This window comes from Pinus tabuliformis, chromosome 9 (assembly GCF_031772625.1).
Source record: "Pinus tabuliformis cultivar Carrire ecotype Pingquan chromosome 9, CPIR1, whole genome shotgun sequence".
In the NCBI taxonomy this organism is placed as follows: Eukaryota; Viridiplantae; Streptophyta; class Pinopsida; order Pinales; family Pinaceae; genus Pinus; species Pinus tabuliformis.
Genome location: NC_142307.1, coordinates 1,625,162,066 through 1,625,176,729, shown reverse-complemented (window position 1 = coordinate 1,625,176,729; position 14,664 = coordinate 1,625,162,066). Strand labels below are relative to the sequence as shown.

At 35.3% G+C, this 14,664-nt stretch overlaps 1 pseudogene; it reads left to right on the top strand.

Moving 5' to 3' along the window:
• The first annotated feature begins 855 nt into the window (after positions 1-855).
• Positions 856-7,357, top strand: LOC149155041 (C2 and GRAM domain-containing protein At1g03370-like; annotated as a pseudogene).
• The last annotated feature ends 7,307 nt before the right edge of the window (positions 7,358-14,664 follow it).

Here is a 14,664-nt window from a genome sequence, read left to right as displayed (position 1 = left end):
ATTTAGAACTGTGTCATTTGCAAGTTCGGAACATATGCTGGACATTTTTCTTTGAACATTCAAATCAAGATAATATGATGGTAATGAGTTTCATTTGTTTTTCAGTGAACTATTGCCTTTAAAATTTCATAATGCTAACAATTAATTGTATTATGAATAAAGAAATGATGTTATTGAAGAAATCAGGAGGGAAAATGCTAAACATGTTGTAGATTTTCAAGAGAGAGAAGCCAAGATTATTAGGTGATTTTAGCAGGAGGGCATTTCTAATCATTTGTCTGGAGTGGAGAGAGAGAATGAAGCAATGAAGGAAACTCTAAGCAATCAAAATGACAACCTTCAAGATTTAGCCAAGCATATAGCTCTTAAAGATGATTATTTTAAGAAGGTACAGACTATTGCTCTGCAATTGACCAAATATAGTTGTTATTCCACTCATGTAGTTGAAAATATTGAGGCCAAGCTTTCTAGCTTGCAGGACAGAGTTTTCTCTATCATGCCTGTGGAGAGAGCTGATGAAATGTTGGTCATAGAAAAATTTCTTAAATGCATATCTGAACTTGAGGAGAAGGCACATATGTTTTTAGCTAAAACTGAATTGCTTGAGTTGAAATTCAAAGATATGTTTTCGCAGAATGCTGCATTGATGTCAGAACTACAATGGAAAGAGGAATTCTGAATGGTTTGCAATTTGATTTGAGTTTATTGTAAGAGTATGCATCCAAAGTGAAGGACCAAAAAGATGAAGTTCAGGAGGCATCTGCAACATTGAAATTGGTTCAAGAAGATCTACTAGCAAAAGCTAATGAGATCAACACAGTTATGTCTCATAATACAAGGCTAGAGATAGAGCTAATGGAGAAGGTAAGTGAAGTGACCAGTTTGAACATAGAGCTTACACAACTAAAGGATACTTTGGCCTCTATCTCAAATGAAAACTCTCAGCTTGCAACTAATGTTGAAGACCTATTAGCAAAGATAAATTCTGCAGAAGAGGAATTGGAAGAGAAACAAAGAGTGATTGAAGGATTAGAGGAAGAGCTCCTTGAGATGAGTTCTCTGGTAGATCACCAGATGATCAATTCAATTGAAAGCATGAAATGTGAGATGAACAATGTTATTAGAGGGAGGGACCATATTAATGTAGAAGTACTTGCTTTGAGTGAACAACTAGAAATGGCCCAAGATTTTGCAGATGAACAAGAAGTTATTTATGTGGAAGCATGTCAGGTCTGCAAACATATATTTTTTCTTTTGTTTCTCACTTTTGGAACCCTTTTTGTTTGCTTCCATGCCCTTATAAAATAATTTTTATGATGGGCAGGTTGCAGAGGCAAGGAAAACTTATGCAAAAGAGAAAGAGGAGGAGACTAAGATTTTGGAACAGTCAGTTGAAGAACTAGAGTGTACTGTAAATGCATTAGAAGGCTTGGTAATATGGAAAATACAATTGCAAGTGTCTTGTATTTGCATTGGTTATTGCTCATTCTAATTGTTTCTTTCTACATAAGGTGGACATTATGAAACGAGAGGCTAAAAGGAAACGTCTGATGAGGGAGGATTTGGAATTAGAGCTACAAGCCCTAAGACATCAAATGTCAACAATGCAGAGTACACAAGCCTCTATGAATATCCAAAGCTCAAGTGAGTCGATGGAGAATGCCAATGAAAACCCAAGGTGCAGATTCCTATACAATTGAAATTTATGCATACTTCATGTTGGTTTATGTATGGCCAAGTGGTTTATAAATCATGATTGTTCCCTATGCAGGGATATGGAAAGAATAAATCTTGATTTGAAATATGAATGCAAACAAATTAAAGTTCTAGAGAAAGAAATTGAAGAAAAAGATATGGAGGTACCTAACTTGTGAAATGCCAATTGTCTTTAAAACTTAAAGATTAATTCACTGATACAAGCCTTACCTCAGTCTCCCTTTTCATGCAGATTAAAAAGTGCAAATCCCATATTAAAAAATTGGTTATAAATGTAGAAACATAGGCAAATGAGTACCAACAAAAGATATGGAGAACAACTGGATTGTTTTTTAAATTTTAATGCATTTGTGCACTTGAACACAATCAACAGTTCTTGATTCCTCTACGATGAAAGAATAGATATGATTGGTTGTTGATCCAATTTTTTTTCCCAACTATTGAAGTAGTATAAAGCATTGGAATCCATGGAAAATCAAGTTAAGGTTGAACAAACAAATTCCAATGATATGGCTTCATCTACGAACAAGACAAGGGAAAAGACTACTGCTAAGTCTAGAGGTTCAGGGTCCCCATTCAAATGTATTGGGTTGGGTTTAGCCCAACAGATGAATTCAAAGATAGATGAAGAGTTGCATGCTCCCTAGAAATGTATAGAATAACTTGAAGGCTTTCTTACAACTAGAAAAAAGCAAGTACATGGTTGCTCTTTGCAATGATATTTTGGAATTACAAAACAATATTTTGAAAATCTAACAACAAGTTGCAAAGTGATCATACTTGTATTAATGATGAGGCCTAGGTTCAAAACCCTCTAAGTGGGTATCCTGGATAATTTTGACCCCACAGAATTTCCCCTCATAGTACCACTATTTACCCAAAGGACAATTGTAAGCAACTTCTTCGAAAAAACATATCATGAAATAAAATCAATGACTGAATCTTCTTAACTTTAATTCATATTACCTTCGTACCTTATTGTTGATTTAATGCAAGGCCTAAAACTATGGCATCTCTATTAGATTGATGTAGAGAAGATTAACAATCAATTTTTTTACTTGCAGGTGTAAAATATTTAACCTACATTATTTTTTGTATATTGATAATGTTTCTACTTCTTTTGAAATATTTATGGTGAATCTTAATCTGGTGAAAGCAGAGAGTAGATCTTTGACCTACATTATTTTGAATCTTCTAGTATGTTTCTACTTCTCAGTTATTCATTCTCAATGTGAGGCTGGCTACGGTAGAGAGTATGCCACATCATGTAATAAGGTATTTTCTAGGAGTTAAATTGGATATGACCAATTATGTTGTGCGTTCTCTTCTGAGCTCATAGGCTTCTCTTCTGATGTCTCTATATACACTATTTTAATGTTTTTTTGGCTTAAAAACTAGCTTCTGAATTGGAAGAGTTTGCATTATTAGTCACTGAACTTGGAGTATTTTCATCATGTCTTATATCATTCTTCAAATTGATAGGATATTGAATTAGGGATGGAAGAATTTCTAGGTTTTCCTGTCCATGCATTCTATACCCCTTTAAGGAAAAAACTAAGATAATTTTCACTTGCAGCAATTTGACTAAGGCTATCATTCACCCATGATTTGATTTGACTCCTGAACTTGAAAGGGTTTTTTTGAATCCATTATTTTCTTTTAGTTGTAGTTTGGAATAGAGTTGATTGTAAGGGGGCAGACTCAAGAATGCATTTGATTACCTAGTCAGATACTTCGTTACCAAAACTCAAAAACTAACACCCAGTGATGTTTGCGATTCAGGGGAGATTCTTCTCACCGTATCTCTATATGGTAGAGAGAATTACAACATATTTCTTCATCAAGAGTCTGGGTTGACCAAATATGTTAATGCATAAAGCCTTAGCGCAAGGGAATCAACAGAACCAATGGAAACACCGACAAGAATTTCCAACAGTTCATTGTCCTCCTTTGGATCTGGAGCGTCAGAAGAAGCATCATTTGTACAAGAAGATAAAATGAATACCCCATCCCTCGCAGGCAGATTCTTTGCAATGTTCATGAACAAAAATACAAAAACTACCAACAAAACTACTGAAACTACCAACCAGATTGAAAGGGCTGAGTCAGAATTGTTAGAAAATTACCATGATTGTGAAGATAATTCAGAGGAAGAACAGTCAGATGGGTTTTTTGAAGAAGGCTTTGATAGCATAGATTCAGGTGAACAAGAAATTCCTAGCCCTCTGCCAGGAGGAATTCTTTTAGACCAAACCTATGCTACTAGTCCTAGAAATCTAAATTCCATTCTCTTTGGGCCCAACAGTGATTTCAAGCGTGAGTTAGCACAACTAGAGGGGACAACTGACCTTGTTGAAGGACCTTGGAGAAAAGTAGTGGGGGAACCCATGAAAAGAGTGGTCACATACACCAAAGCTACAACTAAACTGGTGAAGGCCATCAAAGCTACAGAAGAAAAAACTTATCTCATAGCAGATGGGAAGGTTTTTGCAATATTAGAAAGTGTAAGTACCCCATATGTTCCAAATGGAAGTTAATTTAGGTGTGAATTTCTTTTTTGCATCACACCAGGCCTAGAAGTACCAACCGAAGAGGAATCCTCTCGTATTTTTGTTTCCTGGAGAATAAATTTTAGTCAAAGTACAATGATGAAAAGCATGATTGAAGGTGGGGCGAGACAAGGATTGAAGGACAACTACGAATAGTTTTCTAGGTTGCTTTCTTAGTATGCTACACCAATAGATGTTTCATCCTTGGCCTCTGAGAAAGAACAACCAAGATTAGATTTGCAGATGGATCCCCAATTGGAATGGAAGCTTATTGTTAGTTACATTGGAATTTTTACCTTGGTACCTACATTATTTTATTTGGAATATCTCCTTTTGCACAATTTCCAGGCCAATCCCAGTGTGATGTAGGGCTTGGAATTTGGTGGGCTAGATTTCCCTGATCCTTTGAGAGAATTTATTACATGTGGGTTACCTGTTCTCCAAGTGGATCATGTTTTCAAAATGATTTCACATTTCATGCATGCATGGTTCCAAAAGGGTAAGACAATATGTCATTCGTGATCTAAATCATTTCAGTTCCTAGAGCTCTTATTTAGATAAAAGTAAGATTGGAAATTGTTAAAAAAACATTTTGGTTTCTCAAACTTATTCATGGCTTGATTACAGTTGGTGATCATGGAATTAAATCACATCGAGATGGATGGTTGTTGATAGTCACCTTAATTGAAGGAAAGTATTTATCTACTGTAGATGCTACTGGTTATTCAGATCCATATGTGGTATTTACTTGTAATGGGAAACCCCAAACAAGTTCAATCAAACTGTAGACACCAGATCCTTAATGGCATGGTAAAATGTCATAAGACTATCCAAATATTTTGTGCTTTAGATTCTATGTTTCTCCATGCTTATTTTCATGATTTCCGTTCTGACTTTCATTCTCCAAATAATTATGCAGAAATATTCAAATACGATTTGATAGAAAGCCTCCTTCTATGATAGATGTAGAAGTCTTTAACTTTGAAGGGCCTTTTGATGCGGCTACATGTCTAGTGTATGTTGATATCAATTTTCTAAAATTTACTTTACATGAACTAGCTGATTTGTGGATCCCACTTCAGGGAATACTAGCACAAGCTTGCCAATCGAAGCTACACCTTAAGATATTTCTGACAGTGCGCCTCCTATCTGTTCCCGAAGAAAGGAACACTGGACCCACTCCCTCATAGCTGAAGTACCTCCCCGACCAGCAGCCAGGGTAAGATCTTGTGCCCTCGGAGAAAAAGGTGGTTGCTCCAGGATCCGCGGCTCTAAAAAAGCTGCTAGCACTAAAAGCAAGCAAGCCAGTCAGCAATCCCACCAGCCATCAATGAAATGTTTGGAACGTCTTAAAGAGGCATTTGCGTGCGTTCTATGATAACTTCAAGCTCCTGAAGGTAGCACCAGATGTTCCATCCGTTCTCTAAAAGTGCAATTTGAAGGGCCTGGCCTATATGGTCAAAAATGTGCTTTCCTCCCCACCCCATACATAAGGATAGGAGGGTAATATAGCTGCCCCAGCCATATACTAGATAGGCCCACCAAAGGATAAATGCAAAGGGTCTTGATGTGGTTACTCACTACATAACAAAGATGTAAAAGGAAGTTGGAAAAAAGGTATTCATCTTTCGATATTAAATCTCAAGTAGATAATTATATTTTCCTTGGAATATGTATAGTTCAATGACTTTCTCTTTGTCTGGAATGATAGTGAGAATGAGAAAGAATTCTATGCAGATTGTCTGGCACTCACCTCAGACAAATTCAACATTTCGGAAGCTATTTTCACTTCCAAGTGAGGAGTTTCTAATTAATTATTTTTCTTACTACTTGAAACATAAAATGCCTCTTCAGGTATCTATGCCTCACTTCGATAAATTTTCATGAATTGATGTAAATAACAAACTAGAACATGGGTCTCAAGTGAATGCTAGGTTTTGACGTAAAACCATATTTTTCTTACTATGGGAAGATATAGAGGAAATAGTGGAGTTGCCTCCTTCCTTAGCATCAATGGTTAGTGCATCTCTAGTCATGTTCCTTCACAAAGTTAGAGGCCTTGATGCTAGCCATGGTGCAGATACACAAATGACAAAGGAAGACTCAAGTTCCAATTTCAGTTCTTTGTTTCCTACAATTTTGCATGAAGGTACGCATTGAGTTCTTTTGTCATCGTAGGAACCATACATTGTCCTCTACCATTTGTAAAAATGGCATAAGTAATCTTGGAATAATGAAAGAGGGTTGATTTGCATCAATTCCAATGAAGAAAAGTGAAAATAAAGAGTGGATGTGCATGAATTTGAGACAAGACAATTTGGTATTTTCAACAAAGCTTGAAATATCTTTCTTGTCTGCTTCCTAAGAAACTATAATTTATATGTCAAACAGGGCAATCACGGGACTATGGAGGAATAGGGCACTAAGTCTTGAGCAGAAGATTCAAATAGTAGAGGATGAAGAAACGAGAGATTTAGGGGATCCCCAAAATGAAGATTATGGATATTTTTTGGGTGTCGAGGAAGCGAGCATGACCAAGGTCGATTCATAAACATTACCATTCAGCGTAAGTATCTCAATTCATGAGGCATTACCTTGTTTTACATTCCTGTGAAGTTATCGTTGTGATATTTAGGTTGTTTTGGATAAAGTTCAAATTGTTGTGTTGATGGTTTGTTTTAGTAAGATCATGCTACATCATTGATATAATAAACAATGAAACTCAACAGCCCGCGGAAAGTGGCTCTTACTAATTCAGTATTACTTGTTGCTTAGAAATACATTTCTACTAATATTGTTTTTGCAATTCCTAATGACAGGTTGAGTCACTCATGGAGTTATATGACGGGGGTCACTTAGACAAAGAGATAATGGAGAAATCTAGTTGTCTGAACTACAGAACCACAACATGGGAAATTTACAAACAAAAATTATACCAAAGACAAATATGGTACAAGTTCAATAGAAATGTTTCCAGGTTTGGTGTAGATATCACAAGTATCCAACAAAATTCAAAGCTTGATAATGGAAATGGTTGGATTATTGACAAAGTTCTTACCCTTCATGGTGTGCCTTTTGGAGACCATTTTTAGGTGCTTCATCATCTCTTTGATTGAACCCATTACAATCTCCTTCAAGACAATAATCATTACCAGGTAAATAATTGTAATTTAAAGCCTCTTCATGCAAGTCTTGCCAATTAGCATTTTCTTTTCTACTAGAGTACTTGAATGAATCAAGGGACCTGGAAGACAATTCAGCCTTACAATCGGGAAAAATATTGCCTGAGATATCACATACAATCTTAGTTCCCATTGTATGAGAGGACATAGCATCTTCATCAATAATAGGATGGCTACCTAGAGAGTCATTGTTGAATTTCAATGTAACTTATTTTTGGTGAAGATATCTAAAGATATATCTCTTTGCAAAGGTGTCACTAGCTAAAGTGTGATCATAGTCAGTCGAGGCCATTTTCCTCCTTTGAGGATCCAAAATAGTACTCTTTCCTTCTAAGGCATCAGATACCTAGTAACCATGCTCAGTATGTATCAGTTGGGCCAATCCAAAATTCCTTTCTTTCGAATGTTTAAAAGAAATAAAAAGCCATTGGGATTTGAGTAAAGCATGCTTAAGCTTGTTAGGACCCTACCCAAAGTCCTCAAGTATTTTCAAAGCAACAAGGCTCAAGATGCTAAAGCCTATATCTGTTGATCAGTGGTTGTCATTGATTTCAACCCAAGTAGCACCAGGGGCTACCCCATTCTTTCATGGGCATTTTGACTTGACAAATATTTATCTTCCAAGCCAAGGATCTTCTAGATGGATTTTACTTGTCAATATGTTTCCGTTGATATATGGCATGCCACATAGTTCTTCATGGTTTGAAGTTAGTACCCTGGGTTAGTGGTTAAAACCCCATGGAGTTGTGGCATCGCACTCATAATTGGTTGTGGTCATTGAATATTCAATAATTAATAATGTTTTATTCTCCTAAACCCCCTCTAGCATTCACTTATTGATGACCCTCTCAACTCAAGACATTTCTATAAATAGTGACCCTCATATCCTCCTCTTGTAAGCACTTTTAAACAATCTATATTGTGAGAAGAAATTTGTAATTTTTGGGCCCTCATGAGCTTCTAACACAGGATCTGTTTTAGGGAGTTTAAGGTTTCTTTAAGGTCTGGTTAGGGCACAAAATTATGATCAAGTTTGAAGGTCTGTTTTGAAGCAAGTTTAGAGCCTTGGATTCTAGGATTTCACTGCTTCAAACAAGTCATCGTGGAATGTTCGCTATAAATTCTTTTATATGAAGATTCAGAAGCTAAACTTAAAACCCATTTGATCCAAAATCTTGATGAACCTCATGAAATAATTTTAGATCTTGGTTCGCTATATTTGTAGATATATGATCTGAGGACTTAGGGTTTTTGCAGACTCCCAAATTCCATGTCAAACAGGTGACCTTGGGAAACTCATCATAAATTTATCTTTGATAATTGGATTCAAATTTAGTAAATACTGATAGAAAGAGGATGGACTATATTTTTTTTAGTATCATTTTCCAGGTCGAAGGTCGAAACAGGGACACGTGGAACTTCGTACAAGTTCGCTCTACTAAACTAGTCTATAATCAGGTCATCATAAGAGATTGCGCATAACTCTTTCTTTAATTATACAATATCGATCAGACCTATGGATTTGGGAAGAGGATTGAGTGGGATACCACATGAAAAATTTTTAGACCTTGGAGATCTGAAATTACCTAGATACAACAGATTCAATATCGAGCTCCTAGAAGGAAAAAAAAAGTATGCATTCAAGATCACTGCAGTAAGGAACACACATCAATAGTCAATGGTAAGTATTCACATAAAGGTATGTATGATTAGTGTTTACATTTGAATTTTGAGTATCATCTCTGACATATGTTTTTGCAAGACAACATAAGTATGTTGTTTTGTATTTGTTTGTGTCTTTCTTGTCAATGCATGTGTAGGAAGGATGACACTTTAGAACAACTCAGACACATACTAGAAGGACATGCAATGCCAAAGTACCATTACTTGAAGCAAGCACAATAGTACCTCAATAGCTGCAAGTGATCCAAGAAGTAATTTCGATTCAAGTGTCAGGGCATGTCAAAAAGTCAATGTTGTAAAAGAGTCATCATTGTAAATTTGTAAAAGAGTCATCATTATAAATTTCTAAAATATTCATAATTGAAAGAGTCATTATTGTAAAAGAGTTAATCTGCCTATAGTTGAAGAGGCATTGTTGGGAGGTAGAGGATCCATTGTTGGGATGATGTATGTTGAGAAATGGCAACAATAAATTCCATTTTAATTTTTCCTTTAATTAAACTGAGAATTAAAATCGAATTCCATTCTCATAGCAACTTGTAAATAGTTAATTAAGTTTAATTAACTTAATTATCTTAGGAATTTCGAGTTGGAAGTCTTTCTGTAGTCATTTATATGTTCTCCCTAAGTTTTAGGGGTTCGGTATGAGTTTAAATTGAGTCGTAAATTAGATAACTCGGTAAATTGAGTTATGTTCAACTAAATTAGTTCTAAATTGTTTGTGGAAATAATAGAGAGTTAATAGTTAGTTGGTGCGCTAGTGCATCCACAAGTGTCACTCTAGTTAACTGAAGATTCCCTCATTAGAAGCTCATGCATGTCGATTCTAAGAAAGACCCAATTGAGACTAGAGTGTTATGCCAGTTGTGGAGCGATAAAAAGGTGTCTTTTGAACTCCTAATTACCTTCACATTAATTATCAACCCAGGGATGACTTTTTATTTCAAGAGTGTACTCAATCTGAGGCGGCTATTTACTCAAGAGTAATGTTTTGCAGTATAGTGCTCAAAATCCAAAAGTAAATGAAAGTTGGAAATAAAATCTACTTACAACAAAGCACTTTAAGACTTAAATCATGCATTCGGAAAAATAAGCAATGTATCAGTCAAGGGTCCAGTAGCAATAACTCATCCCTTTGGAAACTGATGTAACCAAAAGTAATCAAGGAACATATCATCAATCTGGGGACTAGACAGCAAATGCCAATGCCCACTACAGTTTCAGATCGTTCTTCACACCAAAGCAAAGATAATGCGAATAACAGGAAATGGAACGGTAGATAAGAAATGGAACAACAATTAAGAAATGGAATAGCAAGAAATTGAAATGTTCTTAAACTAAATCATTCACTCAAACAACCATCAATCGAGGATACAGTATCAATAACTCATTCCTCTGAATATTGATGCAATTGAAATCAAACCGGAACAAGACAATCAATCTGGGAACGAGGAAGCAATAACCAATGTTCTCTACAGTTGACAGTCCTGCTTTAAAGCAATTAAAAGGAAATAGAAATTAAACTAAAGCTGCCATTGAAAGTAAACTAGGAAAACTCTTTAAAAGAAAACTCTTGCAATTAATCAACCAAACTGAACAACGAAGTAAATGGACAACAAACTTATAATTAAAGGAATTAAACAATGAATCATATTTAATAAATCTGAACAACAAACTCTGATTAGTGGAATCGAATAACCAACAATCTGAAATGAACAACGAAGCTTTACATTTGAAATGAACAGCATAACAATATAAGTTGAAAAGGATAATAATCTCTGTTATGATGGAAAAGAACAACCACGTGATTTAATCTCAACTTGTGCAATAAAACAATTCCATAAAATATTCTAACAGCACACTATAAAAACATAAAACTGTAAAATAATGCAATTCAAAAGAATAGGAAATAAATCAAACCATCACACAGCATCAATTGTAAAGATATGATACACAGCAGCAACGTACTCCACCAGAGGCTGGGCCCTTAGCCGCCAGCGGATGCTGCTGGGCTACTTCAGATGAAAAGAATAAAAACAACTCCCAAATCAGGTGTTAATCATTAAATGGTAAAATCATTACAACAGCAACAGCTTTGAGACTTACAGCCTGAAACAAACCTTTCTTCCTCCTATCCTATCATGAATTCTTAATTCTAAATCTATAATTCTAAATCCTCAATTCCATCATTTTTCCATCATTCCAATCCCCCCCATCTCCATCTCTGATCTCTGTTCTGATTTAAATAAAGAGAGATCAGAGAGCAGTTACAATAAAGATAAGTACAACATGATTTTTTTTAAAAAATTGGATTGTTTCCAACAAATTGATAAACAAGAAGATATATTTCCATCTAGCTTTCAACGAGAGCAAGATGAATTTGGATTTGCAACTGAGATTTGGAGGACGGCCGCAACAACAAATCTGAGAAAATCGTACTCAAAAAACCCTGCGTTTCTCTCAGTACAAGCCGAATTTGGGCAAACTGTTCTTTACTAAAGTTAACTGGGTTCATTTTGGACAAAACCCATGTTCCAGATTTTCCAGATTCTGCTTCTTGTGCTCAGAATCTCAACCGCAAAACCGTCATTTCTTATTCCAGCGAATTTCTGAGTTGGCACTTTTAATGATCAAATCTTCAATCTGGAAATTATCTTGGAGGCTAAAAATGGTGAATAATGTTACAACTGATTTATTAAAACTATCATTGATAAAATCATGCATAATCATCAATTTATTAAAAATAAGAGATAATAAATAATATTCATTCATAGAAACATAAATCATCATAAAATGGATTTATATAATAAATTATAATAAATGACATGATGAAGAATAATAGAAATTGGTGGAATAAGTGTTCAAAAGTGATAATAATAATGGCATATTAACGGCCCAACATACCCCCACACTCAATATGTTGCATGTCCTCATGCAACAAAAACTGAATATATTCCATGTCCTCATGCAACCCAAAGACAAAAACCCATGTGTTAACCAAGCAATAAAAAATATGTTCATCTCAGCTTTTGAAATGGATAGAACAAATGAATTCTTCCTTAATTAATGAATATTCACTTTTATTAATCTTGATGAAGGCATAACAATTTTTACATTGACATTCAACTATATGTATGAAGTTGCAGCAAAATATGATATAAATAACAGCAAACTTCATTAACCATTTTCTCAAAAACTACACACCAGCTTTTGTTGAAATTTGGCAAGTAGATTTATAATATATGAATTCCTTTATGATCCAAAAAATCAGACTGTTTTGATGCACGGATCATGAGATATAAACAAAATGGCTGTAGGTAAGAGTGCATGATTTCCGAAATTTTATGAACCAATTTATCTTGAAATTGTCCGGGTTTTTATTAATGATACGTCTGTGTTTTCCAAAAATCACAAGAATTTAGTTCATAGCTTTAAAAATATTATGGAAATCAATTTCTACACTGAAATTGTATGCCTTAAATGAGAAAGAAAATAGAAAACATCCATCATGCGTAGCAATTCAAACATCCATCATGCGTAGCAATTCCTCCCCCTCTTTGAAAATTAGCATGCCCTCATGCGATGCTAGAAAACAAATAGAGGTGGTTGCTACTATATGTTGAAGTCTATGCTTGGTGTAAAACAACATGGAATAAGGGAGGTGTTGAGAATGAATAAGAATAGCAATGGATGATAAAGAATATGAATGACATGGTCATAAGAAAGAAATGAATGAAAGCAACACTCCCGCAAACTGAAAGATAATATGCCGCTGAAAAATGGGAAGTGGTAAAGATGTGGAATGAAGGATGATAAATAATGCTCAAAATGGATTTCATTAAATTCTCATAAATTCGTAATAAATCAGAAAATTATGCTATTTTACCTCAAGTTTTACCTCCAAAAAGAAAAATGTGGAATGACATATATGTACTGGCATTTGTTGAAACTAATGTAGGCAGCGTTGGCACTGAAAGTGATGCAAAAGGTGGGATCCAGGTAAGCACATGATGTCTGAAGAATTGTTCACGTTCACGAGTTGCTCGAGCCTCTTCTGTTAGTTGCAATAGTGTGGTCATGCTGCGAATAGAGTTCCCCCCATAGTTGTTGTTCTCTTGTAAACAAATCACTATTTTGCATACAATGTTCTTGAATCCATAGCGTTAGCTTTGAAGAGAAATAGATAAGATGCATGCAAAACTTTGAGTCAGAAAAACTTTTGTATACATGCATTATTTTGTCAAATCAACAAGTTATGGCAGAGTACAGTAATCATATCGCATGCAATCCCATAATGCATACATTCCCCCCCGCCCCCTCCAATTGGAAAATGAATTCCATGACCATAAAGCGTATGAGAGGGGTTAGGTTGACGGCAAGGCACAGGAATGAACAATATATCAGTAAATGAAGCAGAATACACTTATCAATGATAGGACAGCGAGAGTTATGGTTATAATGAGAGCAAAGTATGTAAAGATAGTTATGAATAAGCGATAGGACGCTTAGGATTGATGATAAGTCATGAAAAAGATAAAAAGAACAACAATATGCCAAAAATATGCTTTATTGATAGTATGCTAGCTGAAAATGATGTGATTGATCATAAAACAATTTCTCATGCATAAAGGTTCAAAATAGGGAAAAAACAATTAAGGAAATAACTTCTCTGATAAAAAGAAAAAATAAGAAAAGGGTATTATAGTAATAATTGACGATAAGATATAACTTCAATACCATAAGCAGAGCCTCTGCTGCCAGCAGGCGTCCATAGCCTCGGCAGGGTTGCTTTTTAACCCATATGAGCCAGAATCCTCAATTTATAACTAGAGAGTTTCAGTGTTGTTCTTACAGAAGAGACCAGTGCGCTGGCGTGGTAACCAGATAACCACACTGCCATTCACTGGGATGTAGCAGAAGTGATCAGGCCGGCTCGTGATGAGACCTCCTGTTCCAAGGATAATCTGGCTATCTAGTGGATCATAACCCTGGTGTGGTGGCCATAATGGGAATGTCACTTTGTTACAGCCTCATGAACATGGTAGGCTGGCTCGTAATGAGACCCTCTATCCTCCATCTGCGAAAAAATTTTTGTTGTTATTACATATTTTTATGATAAAAAGAGGGAGGCTCAGTACTCTTTAAGAGCAGGGATGGTGGAAGAAGTTGAACATGCCAATAGAAAAAAAAATATACCCATAATCTCATTTATTACAGACAGAGAATATTATAACTAGGAAGGGTGGAACCAACATGGTATTAAGATGATCAATCAGTATCATGTGCAGCAGAAAACAATGCAGTAAAGTAGTATATAAATAATTGTCCCTTTTGAAAATAAGTTATCATCAAGGAGCTGTCATGTTAAAGATCATAACATGAATGATATTAACTTGCTTCAAAAGAATCCATAATTCTTTTCTTCATAAAAATAGTGTACTTCATGCCATGAAAGGGAATCAATAAAATGTGGTTGAGATGAACTAAGAATAATTCCACAAGAGGAAGGAAGGGTTGTTCTCGAAAATAATCCC